The sequence below is a fragment of the Hemibagrus wyckioides genome, linkage group LG24 (genome assembly GCF_019097595.1).
Source record: "Hemibagrus wyckioides isolate EC202008001 linkage group LG24, SWU_Hwy_1.0, whole genome shotgun sequence".
NCBI classification, from domain to species: domain Eukaryota; kingdom Metazoa; phylum Chordata; class Actinopteri; order Siluriformes; family Bagridae; genus Hemibagrus; species Hemibagrus wyckioides.
In genome coordinates, this window is record NC_080733.1 from 11,934,869 (window position 1) to 11,962,003 (window position 27,135).

Consider the following 27,135-nt stretch of genomic DNA (forward strand, 5'->3'; position numbering starts at 1 on the left):
GGAATAAGAACAGCATGTAGGACACAAGCTATTATAAATACCACATATTTATCCAGCGGAGGGCACTGTACCATTGACACAAACATAAATAAAGCCTTATTTAGGTGCCACTGTGCTGTTAGGAGGGTTAATGCTACTGAGCAGCTGTAGAGCTGGGGCGGTTATGTACAGTCATTTCTTATTATTAAAATCGTGATGGATTCACAGCTCAAATACCAGCCTGTTAGTTGGATTTGCTTGTTTGTGCTGTATAATGGATTTTCCCTTACTGTCCAAAACACACACACACATATACACAGTGGAAGGCTGTAGTCATCAGGTCTTGGCTGAGAAGATGAGCTCACGCCTCGGCCCAGAGCGACTCGTCTATTGATCTTGTCTTTAGAGCTGTTGTAGTAATGATGTCATCTTCAGCCACTCCCTCACCGACATACTTACTGTCTGACCTTGAGTGGGAAGTGTGTGTGTGTGTCTGAGTATGTATTTAGCTCTTTGTGTGGTCTAAACACCAAGGAATAAAATTTCCACAGAATCGTAGAGGTGTGCCAGCTGTCCTTACAATCACCTAGACTTCACAAAATAAATAATGTTTAATACCAACAGAGCCAAAAGGTTTCCTGTCTGGGGCGGAAGTTAAAGTTAGTTAATTAACTACAGTAATAATTAAATCCCAAAGAGAGAGGTCCTCACAAATACAGCAAAACTAGTGTGTGTGCGTGTGTGTATGTGTGTGTGTGTGTGTGTGTGTGTGTAATAGGAGAGAGATGGAAAAGATATATACCGGACATGAATCCAGGACCACACACACACACACACACACACACACCACATCTCTTGTTTAAAAGAGAAAATTTAAGTAGCCATTACTGATATAAAGACAAATGATTTCCCAACCCGATGTTTTTCCACTGGAAACATTTTGTAAACTGGTTATTGTGGACAAATCCAATTATACCAGCTAACTTGCTGTAAGAAAGAAAGAGAAGGTATTTCCTTAGCATGACATGGCTGCTTTCATTAACACTTCTGATTAAACCTCAGTGTCACTCCAGCTCATAATATTCACTCTGTCACTTATCAGCTTTATCTGTCAGCCTGCTTTTATTTATTTACCCAGATTATGAGGAAAAGTCAATCGATCTGTTCTTCATAAAGCCTTTAATAGCAGATCCGATTACGTTTGCCGAGTATACCCAGGGGTAAGTCTACGGTAATGTTTGTACTTTACTTAAGTGTTATTAAAGTTGAATACCTGTACTGCTACTTAATTATTTACTTTTAAGGGAAAAAAAGCCTTTAATCTTTGCATTTTTATTGAGACTTTGTTACAAATCTCAAAGATCTCTTCTCTATTATTCGGGTTTGTGGTGAGTTTTTAATTGAATAGTGGCAGCATTCAATACTAAAATTCTAATCTTCTCATTCACAGCTCTCATCAGGTATTCACTCACAACTCTATAACCCATGATAAAACATTTTATTTGACAGGTAGAAGCAAATTTTCTATTGATTTTGCTCATGTTTCTGGATGTTGTACAATCGTGGGTCAGCGTGCGCTCTGCCTCTAGAGTTATTATTGCACCTAGTTGTCAAAATTGGATAGAAATTGCAATAGTTATTAGAAATCCATCTCTCTATGAACAATTTAAGCAGGGGAAGCCATGATGCAGTGCCCCTGGAGCAGGGTGGGGACCTTGCTAGGGGCTGGGGCTTGAACCCCAATCAACATCCCAGAGCCTTAACCACTTGAGCTACCACCACCCCTAAATTTAATTGGAGGGCAGGGCAGCTAATAGCAAGGAAGCAATATTAGGCTGTTTGATAAATAATCCAGGGCCACCAAGATCTGGTTTTATAGCAAATAATCTAAATTAAATGTAATAATGTACTGTGTAATAAAGTATGTTATATATTGCAAAGATTAGGAGAGGGGAAGTGGGATTATGGAGTGGATAATGTGAAGGCAATCAGAAATATGTGTGAAATCCTTGATTCCTCATGGAAAGGCTGAGAAAAGGGGAAAAAACATGTCTGCCATTTCCAGTGCCCAAATCCTTTGGGCTAGTTTCAGGTATTTCGTGTGGTTTTTGAAATGTTGGGCTGGAAATTTTGCTGAAACCTGTCAGCCCTGGTTAATGACATTACCTCCAGTCAAGATGAGCTGCTAAACTTTGGATGATACGTCGTCGAATCTGCTCACTCACCTCTATCATTTATTAATTTTTTTTAGGTTTTATACTAAAAATACACCAGATAGTAGTCTATAGCGTAAGTGCCTCTTGACTTAATTGTGGTTATTATTGTCGTTATTAATGTTAGCCTGACCCACAGAAAATAAGCTCAGGATTTTGGTGGGGCTGCTGAAAATGAAATGCTGGAAATGAATTGATTTTTACAGAGAGATTCCTGGAAGAGCACCTATCTCTATCACCGGCTGTGTTCAAAACCACAAAGTAATGTACTGAATAGTACGTCAAAGCAGTTCCTCACTAATGGGTATAGTGTTTAGTTTAGTTGTGTGTGGTTTTGGATGTTGACCCTTGCTTAGTCTTGAACAATTGAGAGAGTGAGAGAGAGTGAGAGAGAGAGAGAGAGAGAGAGAGAGAGAGACTGGCTGAGAGAGGGAGAAGAGAAACTGAGAGAGAGGGAGAAGAGAGAGACTGAGAGAGATTGAGAAGATAGACTGAGAGAGAGGAAGAAGTGAGACTAAGAGAGAGAGAAGAGAGACTGAGAGATATAGAGAGAGACTGGGTGAGAGAGGGTGAGAGACTGAGAAAGAGGGAAAGGAGATACTGAGAGAGAGGGACAAGAGAGACTGAGAGAGAGTGAGAGAGAGACTTTTTGAGAGAGGGAGACGTGAGACTAAGAGAGAGAGAAGAGAGACTGAGAGATATAGAGAGAGACTGGGTGAGAGAGGGTGAGAGACTGAGCAAGAGGGAAAGGAGATACTGAGAGAGAGGGACAAGAGAGACTGAGAGAGAGGGACAAGAGAGACTGAGAGAGAGTGAGAGAGAGACTTTTTGAGAGAGGGAGATGTGAGACTAAGAGAGAGAAGAGAGACTGAGAGATATAGAGAGAGACTGGGTGAGAGACTGAGAAAGAGGGAAAGGAGATACTGAGAGAGAGGGAGAAGAGAGACAGAGAGACTGAGAGAGAGTGAGAGAGAGAGAGACTTTTTGAGAGAGGGAGACATGAGACTAAGAGAGAGAGAAGAGAGACTGGGTGAGAGTGGGTGAGAGACTGAGAAAGAGGGAAAGGAGATACTGAGAGAGAGGGAGAAGAGAGACTGAGAGAGAGAGAGGAGAGACTGAGAGATAGTGAGAGAGGGTGAGAGACTGAGAAAGATTGAAAGGAGATACTGAGAGAGAGGGAGAAGAAAGAAGAGAGACTGAGAGAGGGAGAAGAGCTGTATCTGGGCCAGTGTAGAGGGCAGTAGGCCAGAATGGAGTGATGAAGAGAAATGCAGGAATGTTTAATATCAAATTCTTAGCTGATTAGGAGTGCTCAGCTGTGAGACCGTCTCGCTTCTTAGCCTGTTAGTCACTGCTACTCCAGCCAGCCTCCTTTATCCCTCTTTTTGCTTTTCATGGCCACAGAGGAAGAGTAAACACTTACATAGTGCACTAAACTCTCAGTATAACCCTATTTGAGATTCAGCCACAGAAGAGTCAGAGATGAACTACTCACACTATAATTATTTCTTTAGATATATTTGAATAGTATTTACCATTTATTCTGTAGTTCAGCTCTAACACATCAGGTACATTAACTTTGTTTCTATGAACTGATCTGTGATGTAATACTATCAGTTATTATGACATCAATACACATCCTTGTGCAGGTAAACAATCTCTTTTTTCGCTGTGATACTCTTTCGTTTCTTCGTATACGTTACACCCGAGCAATTTCCTAATAATGGCTAATTTGATCTAAAAAAAGAGATCTGCTTCGTGTGACGAGTACACAGCCCCCCTCTGGGCTTTCTAATGTATTTACAATAGAGAGCTCATGTTCCAGTTCAGACAATACGTGGAAAAGATACAATAAGAGCCTCTGCACATTAATGTATGTAGCGAGGCACGTAGCACGGTTTTTGTGCGTAATAGAGAAATAGACAGAGACTCAGATGGCCTTAAAGGTCTATTGGCTTTCTGAGAATATACAATACGCTGCAGGAACACTCTTTTCACTTCCTGTTTGTCTCACAGTATCACAGACTGGGGTCTAGTTACACCCACGGGTCCGTGAAGCAGAGACTGAACAAGGATTTAGATCCACTGGTGGAAATCACAACCCACCACTAGGAAAAAGTAACTACATTTCTTATTGACCTCTTATAATTATTAGCTTGTTTAACTGGGTGAAGAATCGAATAGAATGGGATTCATTGAAAAAACACAGGCATCGAAGCCTAGAAATAGTGTTAACTTAATCTAATGAATCTTTAATGAAGTGAAATAAAAATATTTTCTGTAGGTGGAAAGTTGATCAGGGTCTGTAATAAATAGGCGAAATATTATTCTACACATTTAACGTTTTTTTTTAAAATAATATTTTCATAGGATAGTAGAAACAGGATATTCATTTGATAATATCGACACATCGCATCCCCTGATCCTGAGCTCCAGTTTCCCTGGGATGAAGCTTCATATTCACCGCAACCCTGAACAACAAGAGAAGGATACTGAAAAAATAAAACTAAACGTTTTTATCTCCCATCATCTTCCCCTTTCTACAAAAAGGGAAAAAAGAATGCCCTGGCCTTTTGCTATTCTACTTGCTAGAAGACTAATATTGATCGATTGGAAATCGCAAAAACGTCCCTCTCTTTCTCAATGGATATTATTGATTTTGTCAAAGACTTTGGAAAAGATTAGACTTTCATTAAGGGGTTCTCGTAATGCATTCAGAAAAAATATGGGGCTCTTTTTTTCCAGCTGGCTAAGGGGATAGATTTTTCACCCTCCTTGGACTATCATGACTTTCTCGGACTGGTTGAGTACTAATATCATGTTCGGTGTAGTGGTGGCGATGGTCTGTTCTTTTATTTATCTATTACAGTGGCTTTCATTTTAAATAAATAAATAAATCACAGTAATATTGCCTTGTAATTATCTTTTCGTTAGAAAACAAGAGGTTTTTAAATACAGATTGTCACCGTGCTGCATATACACAGATCAGGCATAACATTATGACCACCTGCCTAATATTGTATTGGTTCCCCTTTTGCTGCCAAAACAGCCCTGAACCATCCAGGCATGGGCTCCACTAGATCCCTGAAGCTGTGCTGTAGTATCTGACACCAAGATGTTAGCAGCAGTTCCTTTAACTTACAGGATTTAAAGGATACTTTTGATAGATACTCACCACTGCAGACCGGGAACACCCCACAAGAGCTGTAGTTTTGGAGATGCTCTGATCCAGTCGTCTAGCCATCACAATTTGGTCCTTGTCAAACTCGCTCAAATCCTTACGCTTGTCCATTTTTCCTGCTTCTAACACATCAACTTTGAGGACAAAATGTTGACTTGCTGCCTAATATATCCCACCCACTAACAGGTGCCATGATGAGGAGATAATCAGTGTTATTCACTTGACCTCTCAGTGCTCATAATGTTATGCCTGATCTGTTAAAGTCTAGAATTAAAGGCTATTATTATTATTATTATTATTGTAATACATTTGACAACTGAATCATTGAAATAAAATTATAATTCCCGTTCAGTTCTGAAGCTTAGTTGTTAGCACATTTGGCTCACACCTCTGGGGTTGAGGGTTTGTTTCTTGCCTCTTTGCCCTGTTATGTGAAGTGTCTGTATCTTCTTCCTGTGCTTCAGGGCTTTCCTCCAGGTTTCCTCTCCCACACCATAGACATGTGTTGTAGGATAATTGGCATCTCTAAATCGTCTTAGAATGTGGATAGGTGTGTGAGTGTGAGTGTGTGTATCCCATTCAGGGTGTCCTGAACCTCGAATCTCCTGGGAGAAGCTCCAGGATCATTTCAAACCTGTTGAAAAAGAGTAAAGAAAACGGATAGATAGATAGATGGATGGATACAGTAATGAAAGGAGTGTGATGATGGCTCTAGTGCATACAGTAGATAGACTTGAGGTCTGCCCTGAGATTGTCACCCACACATGCAGGTGTGCTTGCTTATTTACTCTGCTTAGAGGAAGATTGAAAGCCTCTATTCACAAGTGTGTGTGTGTGTGTGTGTTTCTGCCTCATTCACCTTGCCTGTGTTCTAGCTGAAGCGTGTATATGCTTGTGCGCAGGTTGTTTTTTTTTTCAGTATCTTGTTTTCTTCACAGTTGATTGCATCAGAGCGATTTGGATGTGAGTGATGTGGCGCTGCGGCATGGTCCTGCTCCATTCCATTTCATTTCATTTCTCCGATAGAGCACTTCAGATAAAAAGTGGAGTGGATGGGTGGAAAATGCTCGCACTTTATATCCAGTATTTTTCAGTGTCACTTCCATTTTCAATTACACCCCAAGCCCCAGGTCCTGCTCATACATCTGAGCCAAATCTCCGTCGTATAGGATGTTACTCCAGATTCGAGACTCTTAATGTAAAAACCCGTCGCTCTCAATTGTAAACGTGTGCACCCTGGACTGCGGTGGACTGTGGAATGAGAAGCAGAGCCAGGCTCTTGGGATGTTGTAGACATTTCTGAGGTATGTTACTGTGGTGAGTAACGGAACGCATGGGGAAAAAAAAGTAACCAAGAGTCAGGCCCGGTCCATCTGTCAGACGCTGGACCACAGCTGAAAGAGCAGCAAAGCAAGCTGTTGTGAGACCTCCACACAAGACCAGAATGAGCAAAAAGCACAGGAACTCCTGCGAGCGCATGTAGTCGCCTGTTAGCATATCAGAAAAAAAAGTTGTACTTTAACACAGAACAGGAAACTGGAATTTAAGAAGTGCTTATCTAGGAATATATACAGAGAAAAGTTTAGGAGTTGAAAAGTACTTCTGTAATATATTATTTCTAGCCGTCTGTGAGACTGCTATTATTTTCCCACTTCCTGCAAAGCTTAACATGACTGCATGACATGTCTATATTCAAACTGACAATTACCCAAGTGCCCTCGGGCTGGAAGGTATGCGACAGCGTGGTGATGACTCGTATGAAATGTGCTCAAAAGCTGTATATTTTATCTGAATAGGATTTCCTTGTATTAAGAAAAAGTAGTAAAAAGTATAATTACAATCCTAAAGTGACTTGTACTGTGGTCAGCTTTCCAGCTTCTCAACCTGGCATAATCGAGCATGCTAATGAGCTCTTTATTAATTAAATTTAGTAGCAGTGATATTCTTATATTGGTAGGAGAATGTTGGACATAGGAGGCAAAAGCAGGAGGCAAAGAGGAAGGCCAAAGAGGAGGTATACGGATGTAATAAATGAGGATATGAAGTGTTAGGAGGAGGATGCAGAAGATAGAGATAGGTGGAGGGAGATGATCCGCTGTGGCCACCCCTGAAGGGAAAAGCCGAAGGAAGAAGAAGAATAGCAGTGATATTCTTATGCTCTGAATACAGCGTTGTAAGAATTATGACTTGTGTTAAACGTGAACTTTCACGACGTTAAGCCAGAGCAAAGCTAAAATCGGCGTCTCAAGAAGCTTTATCTCGCCGCTTGTTCCATTCTACATGTGGATTTCAGTAACGCTGTCTTCAGAGCGGACGATAAAGAAGTCCTTAAAAACAAAGAGTCAGGCTTTTGATGGTTTAATGTTTCGTCTTTAATTGGCAATAGTGGGTAAGCTGTAATAAATCCTGTAATAAAAACATCCCACATGTTCAAAGATTTTTCACTGGCAGTCTATGTGTGCAATTAGAGACTAGAACGAAATATTTCCATGCACAGTTTGTGTTCATCAGCCATCAGCGAGCATTTCCGACCACAGCACTGCTGCTGGCTGGAGAGTGTTGGCTGCCGAACTGTTTCTCAACCCGCCAATGACATTGGTTAAAAATCACAGCAACCCTGCTACAACTGATAAACATGCAACACAACACAGCGCAACAAACACACACACACACATACTCACAACAAAATGGTGGTTGTTTTGTAAAGATGTTGGAGTTAAAAGAAGCTGAATAACAGTAACAGATGGGCTGCATATGTACAAACAAACCTAACAAATGTAGAACTTAAATGTTGGTGCTTATAAGTGTTAGAGATCATTTCTGAATTTGGTGTGTGTGTGTGTGTGTGTGTGTGAGAGAGAGAGAGATCACTGGTGTGTAACTGTGTGTCCTGGAATGGTCTTGTAGTGAAGCCTGCTTAATGTCAGCTCACGTCACTCGTATGTTTGTGAGTGAGGCCATTTATATTTATAGAAATTCAAATAAGCAGATTTGTCACACAAATGAAGTATAATGTGTGTATGTGTGTGTGTGTGTGTGTGTTTCCACAGACAGAGACGAAAGCCTGCGATCACGTGCTGTGTTGGGATTGTAAGAACCCCCATGGGCCATTTCACACACTGACGCACTGGAGGAGCTGAACCTGAATGAGGTGGGCTGGGATTTACAACACACACACACACACACACAATGAAATGAAGAGGTTTTTAAATACATATTATCATGGTGCTGCATATACACCGATCAGCCATAACATTATGACCACCTGTCTAGTATTGCGTTGGTCCCCCTTTTGCTGACCGGTGTATAGATACTGACCCCTTGCAGACCAGGAACACCCCACAAGAGCTGCAGTTTCTGAGGTACACACACACACACACACAAACACACATTATAATAATAAAATGAATAATACATTTGAACAATAATAATAAAATTATTAGTACAGATCCTAAACCAATCCTTAACCTTAACCTTACTCGCTAGAAGCAGAACATGTAATCCATTTACTGAAATATAGTTTCTCAAATAAAAACTGCAAGTTTCCAGACCAGTTAAATACCCCACAAAGCTTAAACAGTCAGATATTCCTAATCTTATGGGGACATTTGATGTCGTTGCCCCCCCCAACACACACAAATCTGTGGCCTCTAGGTCCTCCAGATCTGTAATCCTTCCTGGTGTCTCTGTTTTCCTCTTTACTCACACGATTGTACATTAAAATATTTGAACCCACATCACACAGTTTAATAAGTAATCTGACCTGCTAAGTGTATTTCTGCTAATAAAGTGCATTCCTGTTTCTTATGTATGCATGTGCTCCATTTACGGCGAGGCGCAGCGTGATCGGGGTTTAACGAGGACACCATGGCAGCACGGCACTCCGTCTTTGAGGCAGTGTAAAGAGTGTGCTCGTTAGAGAGCTAACCTTGTTGGCCTATCATCCTGAGCTGTGATTGGTGCAGCCGAGGTGCAGGTCTGCCTGGCAACAGAGCGAGTGTTTACCAAACAACGCTACGCACTCATGAGTACAGAGCTGCACTTTTGCAAAACACCTCCAGGAAAATCCAGCCGCTCTCTTCCTGTGGCGAGGAAAAATGTGCCTTTTATGATTCACGCGTAGTGTGTAGAGGAAAACAGACCGAGCACACACACTCTGACACACACACACACTCTGACACACACACACACACACACACCAACATAACAGTGTGGTTGTTATACGCTTCAGGCGAGTCCACTATCAATAGCCTGTTATCCAGTAATGTGTTCATTTGTGAGAGATGTATATGTGCATGAAGCAGTCATTCTCTCCTTTTAGATTCATTTCAGTTCATCTTTTTTATACAGGCTGGTGAAAATGAACCGAAGAAGCTAGGGCAGAAATATTCGGCTCAAATATTTGCATAGCCTTAAGACAAAATTAATAATAATAAAAAAAAAATATATATATATATATATATATATATATATATATATATATATAGAGAGAGAGAGAGAGAGAGAGAGAGAGAGAGAATTTATACAGAGAAGATATTTAATCCATTAATTTTAGCCTATTTACTGAAATTTACTGTGTGAAATTAAACCAAACAGGAAGAAAAAATATTCATAATAATTATTATGTATAATAATAAATAAATATTATTCATAATTAAATATTATGAAAATATAAATGTACTCGCAAAACCCTTTTATTAATTAGTCAGAAATTGAAAAAAAAGGTAAACAAAAAACAAAAAAAGAGAGATATTAGCAAATACATAAAATATTTTTCTTTTTTTTTTAAGCAATATAAAATGATGAAGCCTATTTTAAATTTATTTAAAGGTAGAAATTGTTTTTATTAAATTATCAGACCATTTTGTTTCATTCAGTTGTTTATTTCTAGAAAGAAACAAAATTATAAAGACAAAAAAAAATAAAGACAGTTTTAAGCTCGAGCTACTCAAATCTCCGGGATTAAAACTTTTCTATCAAACCATAACAACAGAAAAGATTTAGAAAGATTTTGCACAATGTTTAGCCGAGTCACTGATGAATTTGGATCACACAAAATATGAACCACAAAATATGTACGCTATTTAAACTGATGTCATTTCCTTCAATCGCAGGTCTATCATCAGAGGATCTTCATCGTACTTTATGTACTTATTATGCAGTCTGTTGTAGCATTCAGCCATGTTTTTTATCCGGATCAGTTTATATACGATGTGACGAAGCAATAAAATGTGACAAGCCTGAAAAGAAAACTTAGTGAACTTAGTCGATGTGGTATAAATGATTGTGATGGCAGTATCGTATGGTCAGCTGCCTGTAATCGTCACGTTATCCATTTGATCATTCATCAGCTTATTCTGATAGCATGGGGAGATTTTTATTTTATAAGCTTAAGTAGCTGAGATGGTTCATCTTTATGAGGAGATCTAGACATGCTGAGATGGTTATTACTGAATATTGTCGTTTAGTGTGTTTGGCAAATCCTGGGTCTTGCTCATTAATCTTTGCGAGCTGTGTGATTCATTCTGTGGACTTGTAGCATTTCCCCCCTCCTCCGGCTGGGTGTTGATTGGTGGGGGTGAGTGAATGCCAAAGCTGCCCCCTGCTGTGTGTGTGTGTGTGTGGGGTTGGATGGTTTGTTAAGACAGTGGAAATGTTGTGTAATGTTGTGCAGACTGGATGTGTGTAGTCTGATACTTCTGATGATCAGGAGGCATGCAAACATATGTGTCGATGATTTCAGTGATTCCCTCCATGCCTGTCTGTCGAACTTTCTGTCTCTCTGTCTGTCTGTCTGTCTCACTCTCTTTCTCACTCCTGTTCTCTCTCTATCTATCTGTCAAACTTTCTGTCTGCCTCTCTCTCTTTCTCTCTCTATCTATCTGTCGAACTTTCTGTATGTCTGTCTCTCTCTATTTGTCGAATTTTCTGTCAGTCTGTCTCTCTCCTACCCCCCCCCCCCGTGTGTGTCTGTCTGTCGAACTTTCTCTCTCTCTGTCTGTCTGTCCGACTGTCTGTTTCTCTCCTCTCCCTCTCTCTCTCTCTCTCTCTGTGTCTGTCTGTCAGACTTTCTGTCTGCCCCCCCTCTCTGTGTCTGTCTTACAAAGTTTCTGTCAGTTGGTCGGTCAGTCGGTCGGTCTCTCTCTCTCTCTCTCTCTCTCTCGCTCTCTCCCCTAACTCCCCTCTCCCTCTCCCTCCATCTCTCTCTCTCTCTCTCTCTCTCTCTCTCTCTTTAAACTTTAAACTTTCTTTCTGTCTGTCTTTCTGTTTGTCTGTCTGACTCTCTGTCTCTCCCACTCTCTCTCTATCTGTGTCTGTCTGTCAGACTTTCTGTCTGCCCCCCCCTCTGTGTCTGTCTTACAAACTTTCTGTCGGTCTCTCTCTCTCTCTCTCTCTCGCTCTCTCTCTGGATTTTAGAGCTCCACTCTGCCAGAGGGGCTTAAGTACAGTCTCTTCTTCAGTGAAAGGGCAGTGGCCTCTGAAGGTGTGTGGTGAAGCATAGCAATTAATCACACTGCTGTGGCTTCTCTTCTTGCTCTCTTGAGGTTTTCTCTGAACTATAAAGCTCTAAAACTCACTGTTTGTTTTGTTAGTTCCTACACAGAGCAGAAAACCAGATGATTTTTTATTATATTTTTTAATGTTTCATTTTCTTGCTTATTGTTGCACTCGGTCATCCGTCGTGTCTCATGGGTTCAGTGCAGGGTCCAAATTGGGTTTTGAATGACCTTTAATTAGGTAAAAGTGCATCTACAGTACTCATCTGAAGTACAGCTTCAAATTCTACTGTAATGTTTTTAAACATATAAAATCTTATATAAAGTAGAGAAGAAAAAATTATCATGAAATGTGAGAGACGTCCTTTTTTAACAAAGGAACCAAGAAATGATAGAAAACATTGGCTACCTACAACAGCTATGTTCCTAATAACTAGCATGTTAATAGGTTTGACAACACAAACTAGCTGAATGCTTAAAGCTAGTCCAAACACTGTGTGGACACCTGACTACTCTTTTTGGTGTTATAATAAGCTCCTGTCTTCTGAGAAGGCTTTCTACTAGATTTTGAAGCAAGGCTTTGGGGATCGTGCTGATTCAGCTTCAAGAGCGTTAATGGGATCAGGTTCTGATGTTAACTGAGGAGGCCTGGGGTGCGTCCAGGAAGTGTTCAGTGGGGTTGAGGTCAGTTGAGTTCTTCCAGTCTAAACTTGGTAGTGTTTATGGAGCTTGCTTTGTGCACAGAGGCATTGTCATGCTAGAACAGGATTGAAGCTCTTAGTTCCAGTGAAGGGAAATTATAATTCTTTAGCATATAAAGACATCTTATACACTTGTGTGTCTCAAACATCTGGGGGTCAAACACATGAGTGTGATGGTAAGGTAGTAAACACACGAGTGTGATGGTCACACCTCCAGCATCCTGGGTTTGAGTCTGTCTCCTGCTCACTGTGTGTGTGGAGTTTGCATGTCCTCCCCGTGCTTGGTGGGTTTCCTCCGGGTGCTTCGGTTTCCTCCCACAGTCCAAAGACATGCTTCTAGGCTGGTTGGAGTCTCTAAATTGCCCGTAGTGTGTGTGTGTGTGCCCTGTGATGGGTTGGCACTCTGTCCAGGGTGTATCCTGCCTTGATGCCCGATGACTCCTGAGAGTATAGATCGGATAACGGTACAGACAATGAAATGAAATCCAAAGTTTTTGTAGCAAGAAAAGACATTTGTTAATAGCTAATAGACAGATAGGTTTAACAGCTAGAACTTTCACAAGTTTTTATTTGGTATGTTGCTTTGTTTAAAATGTAAATCGTGTCTCATGTGGTGTGATGCATCTCGATGCTGAATCTGTAGCACAGAATCCCTCCTGCTGCACTACACACAGCAGCCACTGTGTAATCTGGTTGATGCTAGAATAATTTTTAATGGTTGGATTATCTAGTGTGCACAGATGACAGTTAGCAACATGCAGGTATGTGGAAATGATGATGAAACCAAGACAAATAGTCAGATTTGGATAAAAATCCATTTTTGCAACACTACAGCTCAATGACTCGACTTTAACTTGACACCAAACACATTGGCCTACATTACAATTCTGGCTATAATAATGATAATGATAATAATAATAACAAAAATAACAATAGTAATACGACATAGTAGTGAAATGTTTTTTACGACTGGAAATACGAATGTTAAACTAGAATTGAAAATATAAGAAATACAATTTAAATCAAATTTAAAACTAGAATACAAAATAGAAATAGTTTCAATAAAGATGTAAATAAAAATGTAAAACTAGAATATAAAATAAAAGGTATTTAAATGAAAATGTAAAACCAAAATATAAAATAGAAATAATTTAAAAAAAATGTAAAACTAGAATATAAAATATACAAAATAATTTTTAAAAAAAATGTAAAACTAGAATATAAAATATACAAAATAATCTAAATAAAAATGTAAAACTAGAATATAAAATATACAAAATAATCTAAATAAAAATGTAAAACTAGAATATAAAATATAAGAAATAATTTAAATAAAAATGTAAAACTAGTAAAAAAAAATATAATATATATAAAATATAAGAAATACACTAGAAGAAAAGCAGAATCTAAAATCAAAAGAATATCAGGTATAAAAAGAATATAAAAATGTAACACAATATAAAATAAAATAGATTAATTATTAAATCATTATTAAACATATAAAAATAAATAATATATACTTTCAATTTGTTCACCCTGTATTAAGTAAACGGAAAGCTAATACAAATACAGACAGGAACAAATGAAATGTAAGGACAGTAATAAATAAACTGTACTATGATACTGTACTCCCCCTTTAAATTTGTTGTTGCACCACAGCAGTACATCATACAATAATAATATGTTTACTACAATGTATTTGGCAACTAGCATTGATTCATGGGGAAATTTAGGACTTTGACATGCCCTGTGCTTACTTTAACTTTCAGCAAGCCATGTATTCACTCATAACTTACCACTCATTTAGAGTGCTGTGTCATTTCTTTTTTTTTTTTGTTATTGCACTGTCCACCTGACCTTTAAAGATGGAGATCTCATTTATGGAAAGCACCCAGTGGGCTTTTAAGAGCTCTGTTACTCCAGACATGAGGGATGTGTGTGCATGTGTAGGTCTCAGTGAGTGTGTTAGGACAGCGGTGCTATTCTTGGCTGGCTGAGGGAAGTCTTGGCTCTCCGATGCATGGGAAAAGTGTTCTTGGCAAGCGGAGCAGTGGCATTCCATTGTGGCTCACTCTTTCTCTCCTTCTCCACTTAAAGCCATGTGGACGCTCACGGCTCTGAGAGAAGCACTGGAGAAAGAGAGAGAAGGCTGTTGTGTCGCTGTTGTCTCTTTAACTCGGGAACCCTTAGTCACACACATTTACACATCATAATTTCTCAGGCAGTAAAACAGACACCTGTTTTGTATCCCCAGGCCAGTCATTGGTGTTCATGTGCTCTCCTGGAATAAAAGCTCGGACTTTCTGACCCCTCTGTGGTTACACGGCCGCTATAAATGCTTTTCATAGCACGTTGTTTCTGTTCATGGGAAGTGTTTGAGAGCAAAAGGTTCTCACTAACTTCAGAGAAAGCAATCACTTGCAAAAATGATGAAGTCACTGTTGAATTTTTGAGCATGAGTGTATGCGGTGGTCTGGGAAAACCCGTCGGATGTTACTGTGGCTAGTTGTGGAAAACAGAACAGCTGGGTTTTGACTGAAATAATTTTTTTTTGGTGTCTTTTACATACGTTGACACCTCTTTAAACATATTTTATTAAGCTAACATAATTGCGCCTCAAGATGACGAAAGCTTTAGTGTAGTTTCTTCACACATTGAACGTCATCCAGATGTTATGTCTATAACTTTACAGCAAAAGGGTAATCATCTCGGCTTGTAATCAGATACCAGCTGTCAAAATGTCCATGATGAAGTTAGAGTGAACTCTCTCTTCCTTTTTTTTTAGTAGTAGGCTTGCTAGTGATGTACTTGTTGAAATAGATGCCATGTTTCTGTTTGAAAATATATGAACATTTTACTAGGTGAAGGGTTTTCTCAGGCTGCCACACATATCAGCTCATCTGCATGTTATTAATCCTCGAGTTATCAACCTTTATTCTGAGGTTTAGCTGCTTAAAATAATTCTTGCACGCAATCCTGAAAATATTGTAGCATTAGATTTATTCTAAAACCTGTACAGTCAACACAAACGGAAAATTATTCTCTAATAATTAATCTAATTATTTATTTCATTTCTTCTGAAAATGTTTTTTTTTACAACATTTACTAATACTAGTATACTACTACTATTAGTATACTGATACTAATAATGAAATCTTAAGTATGAGACAAAAGGAAAACTTATTGAATATTTTAGTAAATCTTTAAAAATAATTTTTTTGATGCTTGAAATAGTGTAAATAAATGTTTGAATATAATAAAAAATTCTATTCTAACATAAATACCAGTAAAAAAAAAAATACAAAAAAAACACAATATTTTTCATTTGTTCAAGGATCAGATAAATAATAATAATAATAATAATAATAATAATAATAATAATAATAATAATAATAATTACCTCCCTTCAGTATTCAGTCCAGGCTGTGGTACATCTGCAGTACATATAATATCACGAAGCAAAATTGTGAAGCATTACTGCAGATGTTTTTTGAACGTTGTTTGAACGTTATTTGTGAAAATAAATCTGTTGAAATTTAAAATTTGGATGTACCATGTAGGTTTTGCGGATGCGGATTTGACTGGATGTACTAGAGCTAGATGATTATGCTAGCTGTAGGTTTTGAGGAAGTAGAAGATGATACCATTTAACCTTATTCTAATCTAAGAATTTCAGAGACAGCCATTTGGCATTGCATTTGAATTGAAATTGACATCAGAGCAAGAATTTTGTCTTAGAAGTGGTTGATTTCGGAATTGAGATGAATACGTTGATTTTCCTTGTGTTAAGAAAGGCAGGAACTCTGAACTGTCCTGCGGTTTTCAGCTTCAGATCTGCGCCTTCCTGCTGCGAACGGACCACCCAGAGCACATCAGTGAATCGGAATTTCCTCTGAAGTCTGTGGCAGACCTCTAGCTCTCAGAGTGATGTGGCATTGCACCTTGATCCACCTCCCATCTGGCCTTGCTGAAAAAATATTAGACAGCTAATGGAAAGTGACTTAATGTTTTCCAGGTTGCTGCTAGACATGAAGCACTGAGGCTCTTAGTGCACAGATTACAGTGAGGAGATTTTACTAGATTTTACACCTTACATTCCACAGGAAGACAAAAAAACTGAGAAATCTTGTTAAAATGATTTTCAGCCCCTTATTATGCATAGCATGCATTTGTGTATTATGCGAATGGTATGACGCAGCTCTAACCAGGATAAGTGGTTGCTGTGAGTGAGTGAGTTAAGGGTTTAGGTGAGTGAGTGAGTGAGTGAGTTAAGGGTTTAGGTGAGTGAGTGAGTGAGTGAGTGAGTGAGTGAGTGAGTGAGTGAGTTAAGGGTTTAGGTGAGTGAGTGAGTGAGTGAGTTAAGAGTTTAGGTGAGTGAGTGAGTTAAGGGTTTAGGTGAGTGAGTGAGTGAGTTAAGGGTTTAGGTGAGTGAGTGAGTGAGTGAGTGAGTTAAGGGTTTAGGTGAGTGAGTGAGTTAAGGGTTTAGGTGAGTGAGTGAGTTAAGGGTTAGAGTGAGTGAGTGAGTTAAGAGTTTAGGTGAGTGAGTGAGTGAGTTAAGGGTTAGAGTGAGTGAGTGAGTTAAGAGTTTAGGTGAGTGAGTGAGTGAGTTAAGGGTTAGAGTGAGTGAGTGAGTTAAGAGTTTAGGTGAGTGAGTGAGTGAGTTAAGGGTTTAGGTGAGTGAGTGAGTTAAGAGTTTAGGTGAGTGAGTGAGTTAAGAGTTTAGGTGAGTGAGTGAGTGAGTTAAGGGTTTAGGTGAGTGAGTGAGTTAAGAGTTTAGGTGAGTGAGTGAGTTAAGGGTTAGAGTGAGTGAGTGAGTTAAGAGTTTAGGTGAGTGAGTGAGTTAAGGGTTTAGGTGAGTGAGTGAGTTAAGGGTTTAGGTGAGTGAGTGAGTGAGTTAAGGGTTTAGGTGAGTGAGTGAGTGAGTGAGTTAAGGGTTTAGGTGAGTGAGTGAGTTAAGGGTTTAGGTGAGTGAGTGAGTTAAGGGTTTAGGTGAGTGAGTGAGCTAGGGGTTTAGGTGAGTGAGTGAGTTAAGGGTTTAGGTGAGTGAGTGAGTTAAGGGTTTAGGTGAGTGAGTGAGTTAAGGGTTTAGGTGAGTGAGTGAGTTAAGAGTTTAGGTGAGTGAGTGAGTGAGTGAGTGAGTGAGTTAAGGGTTTAGGTGAGTGAGTGAGTTAAGGGTTTAGGTGAGTGAGTGAGTGAGTTAAGGGTTAGAGTGAGTGAGTGAGTTAAGAGTTTAGGTGAGTGAGTGAGTTAAGGGTTTAGGTGAGTGAGTGAGTGAGTTAAGAGTTTAGGTGAGTGAGTGAGTTAAGAGTTTAGGTGAGTGAGTGAGTTAAGGGTTTAGGTGAGTGAGTGAGTTAAGGGTTTAGGTGAGTGAGTGAGTGAGTTAAGGGTTTAGGTGAGTGAGTGAGTTAAGAGTTTAGGTGAGTGAGTGAGTTAAGGGTTTAGGTGAGTGAGTGAGTTAAGAGTTTAGGTGAGTGAGTGAGTTAAGGGTTTAGGTGAGTGAGTGAGTGAGTTAAGAGTTTATGTGAGTGAGTGAGTTAAGAGTTTAGGTGAGTGAGTGAGTTAAGGGTTTAGGTGAGTGAGTGAGTTAAGAGTTTAGGTGAGTGAGTGAGTTAAGGGTTTAGGTGAGTGAGTGAGTTAAGGGGTTAGGTGAGTGAGTGAGTGAGTGAGTTAAGGGTTTAGGTGAGTGAGTGAGTTAAGGGTTTAGATGAGTGAGTGAGTTAAGGGTTTAGGTGAGTGAGTGAGTTAAGGGTTTAGGTGAGTGAGTGAGCTAGGGGTTTAGGTGAGTGAGTGAGTTAAGGGTTTAGGTGAGTGAGTGAGTTAAGAGTTTAGGTGAGTGAGTGAGTTAAGGGTTTAGGTGAGTGAGTGAGTTAAGGGTTTAGGTGAGTGAGTGAGTTAAGGGTTTAGATGAGTGAGTGAGTGAGTGAGTGAGTGAGTGAGTGAGTGAGTTAAGGGTTAGAGTGAGTGAGTGAGTTAAGAGTTTAGGTGAGTGAGTGAGTGAGTTAAGGGTTTAGGTGAGTGAGTGAGTTAAGAGTTTAGGTGAGTGAGTGAGTTAAGAGTTTAGGTGAGTGAGTGAGTTAAGGGTTTAGGTGAGTGAGTGAGTTAAGAGTTTAGGTGAGTGAGTGAGTGAGTTAAGGGTTAGAGTGAGTGAGTGAGTTAAGAGTTTAGGTGAGTGAGTGAGTTAAGGGTTTAGGTGAGTGAGTGAGTTAAGGGTTTAGGTGAGTGAGTGAGTGAGTTAAGGGTTTAGGTGAGTGAGTGAGTTAAGGGTTTAGGTGAGTGAGTGAGTGAGTGAGTTAAGGGTTTAGGTGAATGAGTGAGTTAAGGGTTTAGGTGAGTGAGTGAGTTAAGGGTTTAGGTGAGTGAGTGAGCTAGGGGTTTAGGTGAGTGAGTGAGTTAAGGGTTTAGGTGAGTGAGTGAGTTAAGGGTTTAGGTGAGTGAGTGAGTTAATAGTTTAGGTGAGTGAGTGAGTGAGTGAGTGAGTTAAGGGTTTAGGTGAGTGAGTGAGTTAAGGGTTTAGGTGAGTGAGTGAGTGAGTTAAGGGTTAGAGTGAGTGAGTGAGTTAAGAGTTTAGGTGAGTGAGTGAGTTAAGGGTTTAGGTGAGTGAGTGAGTGAGTTAAGAGTTTAGGTGAGTGAGTGAGTTAAGGGTTTAGGTGAGTGAGTGAGTTAAGGGTTTAGGTGAGTGAGTGAGTGAGTGAGTGAGTGAGTGAGTGAGTTAAGGGTTTAGGTGAGTGAGTGAGTGAGTTAAGAGTTTAGGTGAGTGAGTGAGTTAAGGGTTTAGGTGAGTGAGTGAGTGAGTTAAGGGGTTAGGTGAGTGAGTGAGTGAGTGAGTGAGTGAGTGAGTTAAGGGTTTAGGTGAGTGAGTGAGTTAAGGGTTTAGATGAGTGAGTGAGTTAAGGGTTTAGGTGAGTGAGTGAGTTAAGGGTTTAGGTGAGTGAGTGAGCTAGGGGTTTAGGTGAGTGAGTGAGTTAAGGGTTTAGGTGAGTGAGTGAGTTAAGAGTTTAGGTGAGTGAGTGAGTTAAGGGTTTAGGTGAGTGAGTGAGTTAAGGGTTTAGGTGAGTGAGTGAGTTAAGGGTTTAGATGAGTGAGTGAGTTAAGGGTTTAGGTGAGTGAGTGAGTTAAGAGTTTAGGTGAGTGAGTGAGTTAAGGGTTTAGATGAGTGAGTGAGTTAAGGGTTTAGGTGAGTGAGTGAGTTAAGAGTTTAGGTGAGTGAGTGAGTGAGTTAAGGGTTTAGGTGAGTGAGTGAGTTAAGGGTTTAGGTGAGTGAGTGAGTTAAGGGTTTAGGTGAGTGAGTGAGCTAGGGGTTTAGGTGAGTGAGTGAGTTAAGGGTTTAGGTGAGTGAGTGAGTTAAGAGTTTAGGTGAGTGAGTGAGTTAAGGGTTTAGGTGAGTGAGTGAGCTAGGGGTTTAGGTGAGTGAGTGAGTTAAGGGTTTAGGTGAGTGAGTGAGTTAAGAGTTTAGGTGAGTGAGTGAGTTAAGGGTTTAGGTGAGTGAGTGAGCTAGGGGTTTAGGTGAGTGAGTGAGTTAAGGGTTTAGGTGAGTGAGTGAGTTAAGAGTTTAGGTGAGTGAGTGAGTTAAGGGTTTAGGTGAGTGAGTGAGTTAAGGGTTTAGGTGAGTGAGTGAGTTAAGGGTTTAGATGAGTGAGTGAGTTAAGGGTTTAGGTGAGTGAGTGAGTTAAGAGTTTAGGTGAGTGAGTGAGTTAAGGGTTTAGATGAGTGAGTGAGTTAAGGGTTTAGGTGAGTGAGTGAGTTAAGAGTTTAGGTGAGTGAGTGAGTTAAGGGTTTAGGTGAGTGAGTGAGTTAAGGGTTTAGATGAGTGAGTGAGTTAAGGGTTTAGGTGAGTGAGTGAGTTAAGAGTTTAGGTGAGTGAGTGAGTTAAGGGTTTAGATGAGTGAGTGAGTTAAGGGTTTAGGTGAGTGAGTGAGTTAAGGGTTTAGGTGAGTGAGTGAGTTAAGGGTTAGAGTGAGTGAGTGAGTTAAGGGTTAGAGTGAGTGAGTGAGTTAAGGGTTTAGGTGAGTGAGTGAGTTAAGAGTTTAGGTGAGTGAGTGAGTTAAGGGTTTAGGTGAGTGAGTGAGTTAAGGGTTTAGGTGAGTGAGTGAGTGAGTTAAGGGTTTAGGTGAGTGAGTGAGTGAGTGAGTTAAGGGTTTAGGTGAGTGAGTGAGTTAAGAGTTTAGGTGAGTGAGTGAGTTAAGGGTTTAGGTGAGTGAGTGAGTGAGTGAGTTAAGGGTTTAGGTGAGTGAGTGAGTTAAGAGTTTAGGTGAGTGAGTGAGTTAAGGGTTTAGGTGAGTGAGTGAGTTAAGAGTTTAGGTGAGTGAGTGAGTTAAGGGTTTAGGTGAGTGAGTGAGTTAAGAGTTTAGGTGAGTGAGTGAGTTAAGGGTTTAGGTGAGTGAGTGAGTTAAGGGTTTAGGTGAGTGAGTGAGTTAAGAGTTTAGGTGAGTGAGTGAGTTAAGGGTTTAGGTGAGTGAGTGAGTTAAGAGTTTAGGTGAGTGAGTGAGTTAAGGGTTTAGGTGAGTGAGTGAGTGAGTTAGAGAGAGTGAGTGTGTTTTTATATCACATGTTTATATTATTGCAGTTTTTCTAATACGTTATTGTTTCTATGGTAACAACTCACCTACGGACATTTCTGGCAAACACTCCACATAATCTAAATCTAACATAAAATACAGGTCCATCGTGTATGATGATTGATGTAGTGACATCTCCAGTGTCTGTGCTCTGAGAGAGTAAGTCTTCAAGACAGAGGATCTCACAAATTCCTGTTCATAGCAGCTCATGAATGTAACTATGAAACGGACTGTAACCAGTGACAGCGTACTAGTGTGTATGAGGAGTAAATATCAGGACAACACAACATCGAGCTCGCCAACATTTTTTAACGGTTCACACAAAGCCGTTTGTGTGAATTGTCCCTTATGTCAGCAGCAACATCAGATTTTGCGCTGCCATTTTAAGCGCTTATGATTTCCAATCCCTTGTTCTTAGAAAACCTATTAAGTGCTATATTATCCCTGCAAACAATAGCTGCGGGTGAGGGTTTACACGCCTGCCTTGTGGAAGGTGACACGGTGACCTTCGGTAGGCGTAGCGGGGCTGTCACGGGGCAGCCTGGATCTGCTGAGTAAGAAACACACACCCACACACACACACACACACACACACACACTACATTTCTCACATTACACACTAATCTAACCTGCTCAAAACCTGTACATTCATTATTGAGTACAGTGCTTTTCTCTTGGGCTTGCAGAATTGAGAGGAAGGAAAGTGAAATTAATCTACAAAACTGATCCAAACTGGTACGGAAAACATTTAAGACGTTGTACAAGAGAAAAGTTCTTAATACGACTTATCACTTTTGTGATTTCAGTGGATCGTACAGTATTTTTTTGTGAAAAGTAACATTCTGGACACTATATGGAATATTATATCTACTAGGTTTTCCACATTCCATATTCTTGTAACTAGCTCTGACATAAGCTCAAAACTTCATCTCCAAGGAAAAAATCATGGCTCATCCCGATGTACAGACGACATTAAACTTAAGAGTAGTATGACGAGGACTGCTAAAGAGGATCGGTGGTTAAAATTCTGAGCTGATGACTTAGCAGTCAGGGGGAAAAGTCGATCCTGAGATGTTTGTTGAGAAAAGTTAGATTAAGGAGCATTCTAGCTAACTAGTGAATGTAGATCATAGATCACGGATTTCAGCATCACTAGCCGTGATCAGAAACACGATCCCACATCAACAGAAAATACTCCATCCACAAATGAAGGCCTGTCAAGCCGTTAATGTTTTACCAGGTGCCGTTATTCTTATCTTCAGCTGTTTTCAGCGAGCTTGTGCCCAGTGTTAGAGTTAAAAGAAGTTGAATCTGATGTGGTCTTCTGTTGTTAGAGCCGACACAATTGAAGGTTTGACATTTTGAGATGCTTTTCTACTCACTATGGTTGTAAAGAATGGTTACTTAAGTTACTGTATCCTCCCGGTCAGCTTAAACCAGTCTGTCATTCTTAGTGGCTCTTAATTCTCTCATCTTCCACCACATATCTGCAGCTCACTGGATGTTTCTTTGTTTTTCGCACCATTCTGTATAAACTCTAGAGACTGTTATATGTAAAAATCCCATGAGATCAGCAGGTTTTTTTTTTTTCTTTAAATATTCAAACCAGCCCATCTGGCACCACGGCCATGTCACGGTCAACATCACCGAGATCACATTATGTGGTTTAAGGTGAATCGAAGCTCTGGACCTGTATCTGTATGATTTTATGCATTGCTCTGCTGCTACACGATTGGCCGACTGGATAAGTGCCTGAACGAGCTGTTGTGCAGGTGTTCCTAATAAAGTGAGTGTAAGTAAATGTTTTCCGCCTGTCTAATCAATCAACCCAAATGTATTTGAAATGAGTCATTTTCAAGAACAAAGACTTCTTATTTATTAATCTAGCACTTAGATCAACCTAACAGCACAGCCTGTGAGCTGCAGCTTGCTGCAGCATGACCCAGACCAGACCAGTCATCTTTCACCCTTCGGTCTCTCTCTGTCCTTCTTTCTTTCTGCGCCAGGTCATATGGTTCTCATGCTATCGGATTTCATCCTGTTTATAGAGATGATGGCTGGTGGGGATCGGAAAGGGTGGCCTGCTATTCTCCAGTGTTTATTAGCTCAGTGTTATCTAAATGTTTGATTTGTCACGAATGAATGATCGCATAAAAGTCTCCCAAGATACCAGATCATGCTCATCATTAGTTTATCTTGTCGTAGTCTCAGCCTCAGACGCCACGCCCACAAACCGTTGGCTGAACGTCTGATGCATGTGGCACAAAGAATTGGAAACACTTCAGGAGTATCAAAGTTGGCTTCTGATTGGTCGATTCTGTGCGATTTCTGGAAGACGTGTGCATCGTATTTTTAACGGCCCATCTAGAAACAAAGCCGTCATGACGCTCTACTTCCTTCATGGAAAAGGAAGCTGTCATGTCTTCATCTGTGACAATGAGTTTCAGCTAAATGCTGGATTTTCTGTAATAGACTTTGTATGACTGTCTTAAATGCACGCCAGTCTGTTTTTGTAGGGACATTGACTTTACATTTTCACGCCCCTAAACATGACGCTGGACAAAATGGACTGTGATTAGTTGCTTTACATGCCAGTCAGACACTTTCTGGGCGGTTCTTGGCCTATAAAAGCGGCTATGGAGTCCAGAACTTCTGCTGTCTGGCTCTGGGAGACTAATCTTGTCATATCATGTTGCTTTCTGAGGAACATACCATATTTCAGACTTTACAATAGTCTGAGGTTATATTGTTCCTTCGCCTGTACAATCGTCATGTAATGCACTACTGAATCAACAAAAGTGGATTTCTGATAGACTTGCAGATCCAACTAAATGTGTCTGAAAATGATTTCCATCAGTAGGCACTAAACTGTGACCTGTAGAATATATAGATATATAAAACCACAGAATAATTCTAGAAATACAGAGTGTATTTGATTGAACAGGCAGGGGATGCATTAGTCAGCCTTGCAGGTTTGAAAGTGGGCTATTGTGGAGCGCAGCAGTGTCCTTAAAGCAATTCCCGCAGTCTGCCTGCTGCTTTGTCTGGCCTTCTACAGCCCAGGAGAGCCACAATGGAGGCAAGCAAGGCCACATGGAGTGCAGTTGCATGTTCACCCATCCACCCACAATGAGGCGAGCGAGTGCTCAAAGGGCTGTACTACAGTTTGGTCCTGTGCTTTTGGACACATTAAGAACCCCACAGCAGGTATCTAGGTTTGAGCAATATCCCACGCTGTGTGCAGCTCATCTGTGATGTTTCTGAGTGGATGTTTATGTATGTGCTTTTTCTTACCTTAATTCACACTAGCCAGCAAATATTCTGTTTACTTACACAACACAGAGCTGCAGTTCCATCGGCATCAACAGTGGGAAAAGTGATATTTAAGATAATGTTTTTCTTTATTCTGTCTAAATGTGGTGATTGTTCTCAAAAGATTGATCGCTTAGACTTAGTCAAGTTGACTTTATTCATCACCTATACATTCCTGCACAGTGAATTTCTTTCTTTGCATATTCCATCCTTGAGGAGTTGGGGTCAGAGCTCAGGGTCAGCTATGATGCAGCACCCCTGGAGCAGGGTGGGTTGGGGGCCTTGCCCAAAGGCCCAACAGTGGCAGATTGGCCCAAGACTAGACTAGTTCTATCGCAGGCGTGGTTTCTCAAATTTAGTTCTTCATTTCGTGTTTATTTCTTTGTAAAACTCAAAAATATAAAGCTTGGAATAAAGTAGCAGAATCTGTGGATGGTGAGCAGCTAGTATAGTTAGCTTGCTAATGCCAATCTGCTAGCATAGCTATTACGAAGCCTAGCATGTAACATTTAAATCAAGCTTAATCACATTGTGAACAACAGCATTATCAGTCTACACAAGTGCACAGGAAACAAACTGTAAGCAACGCGAATACGTCACTCGCTAGCGGCTAACTCCTCTAACTCCAGTGCCAGATTCTCAAAGCCATACTGTTTAAAGGAAGAAGGTATATGGGTTACTCTGTTTGATGGAGCAGAGTAAAAGTAGATGTAGGCGATGTTGTTTGAGGAATAGGAGTGGAGGAGGTGTAGGTCAAACTGTTAGGGGAAGCAAGAGTGAAGAATGTGTGGCATCATAGCATCATTAATGTAACATTTATAAAACTGTGGGGTGGAATAAGCTCACCATGAAGCTGCTCCTGTTGCTCGGTGACAGATACAACATGCAGAGTGCAGAGGGGTATTTTTTTTTGGCCACTTTTACTTCCCCAGCCCATCTTGTTGAGGACCAAATGTCTTCACAAGGATGGGCATTATCTGACAGATCTGACCTTGTGGAAACATTTGGTTGAAACGTTCACAAGGATAGTAAGACAAATGCACATGCGTGTTCAAGAGTTGGCTGACAGAAGGGACCTCCCTCACACTCATTTATAGTTACACCCTCAAACTTGGCTTAGAGAGAGAGAGAGAGAGAGAGAGACACACACACACAGAGACAGAGGAACTAGTGTGTGTGTCAGTGAGTGTGAATGTGAAGGGGGGAGGGTGAGAGAGAGAGTGAGAGAGATGAAGAAAGTGTGACAGCTCTGAGGTGCTGTTAGGTTGGGCTTGCTTCAGCTCTCACTCCTTCCCTCACAGTACTGTATTCAGCTGGGAGAGGCAGAGCACACACACATTACTTAGGAATGTACATCATACACTCACACACTCACTCAAACACACACACATGTTTTTTTCTCACCCACACAGAAATGCAATAAAGTCTCACACAACTTTTCTTATAATAAAGCAGTGAAGTGCTCAGGCACTCTCCCTCATGTCATAATGTGCCGTTTCCCAGGGCAGCACATTATAACATGCATAAAGTTAATCTGCAGCCATTCATCTCTCAGCATGCCTCAGTGTGTGGTCATTACTGTGGGCATTAAAGCCTTCAGGCGTTCTGTGTACTGCTGGGCCACTGTTAGGTGCATGCCGGTTTGTCTGCTCATACGGCTAATGAGCCATTCTGCTTCTTTCACAGCCACATGTATGATGCAGAGACAGGGAGTCACCCTCATCCCCACCATGTCTAGTATTATGGAATTGATAACTATGAGAAGGATGTATCATGATAGTAGAACAATATGGGAGTCTGTACGTTCATATTATAGATAGGAACATGTGTGTTTCCATATATGGAATTGAGAGCACCTTTGAATGGATGTGGCTTACATATAACAGACAGAGACATGGGCGTGTCTTTGAATACATATATGGAATTAAGAACACCTTTTTAGTGAGTGTGGCTTAAATATAACAGGTAGAGACATGGGTGTGTCTTTGAATATATATATGGAATTGAGGGCACCTCTAAGTGGGTGTGGCTTACATATATCAGGTCGAGACATGGGCGTGTCTTTGAGTCCATTTATGGAATTGAGAACACCTTTTTAGTGGGTGTGGCTTAAATATAAAAGGTAGAGACATGGGTGTGTCTTTGAATACATATATGGAATTGAGGGCACCTCTAAGTGGGTGTGGCTTACATATATCAGGTCGAGACATGGGCGTGTCTTTGAATCCATATGTGGAATTGAGAGCACCTTTGAGTGGGTGTGGCTCACATATAACAAGTAGAGACATGGGCGTGTCTTTGCGTCCATATATGGAATTCTTCAGGTTTAAAGAAGTTGTTTGATTATCCAATTGTTCATTTATTCAGTTCACAGAAACTCCCACTGGCCTGCGCTCTGCACACAGACCTCAGGTGCTTTCAACGTCCTTTTAGTAAAATCGATGCTCATGATAATCTTTCAGCAATGTCTTCTCAGCCGGTTATTTTCAGTCATACAACACCAAACTACTGTCTACTTGAACGGGGTGAGACACATACGCAGTGTGGTGTGATTACACCCCAAATAAACATCAATGAAACATAATTGCACATAATTGCGTATAATTACACAACTAATTCCACTTAAACTCTTCATGCCTGATGTCATGCGCATTTAATAGACTTCTTTCCAAGTTTTTAATTTGTACTTATTTATGG

At 40.4% G+C, this 27,135-nt stretch overlaps 1 protein-coding gene across 8 annotated transcripts in view; it reads left to right on the forward strand.

Annotated features, from left to right (window-relative positions):
- The window catches only part of atxn1a (ataxin 1a), a 115,136-nt gene that overhangs the window by 69,472 nt on the left and 18,529 nt on the right, over window positions 1-27,135 (forward strand). For 5 of the 8 annotated variants that reach the window (XM_058377569.1, XM_058377568.1, XM_058377567.1 and 2 more), the window contains one exon: window positions 8,424-8,524. The gene's annotated coding sequence lies outside the window, so the exon portion shown is untranslated. Of the gene's footprint in view, window positions 1-8,423; window positions 8,525-8,646; window positions 8,736-27,135 lie in introns of all 8 variants that reach the window. The other 3 variants (XM_058377570.1, XM_058377574.1, XM_058377571.1) reach the window with 2 other exon arrangements.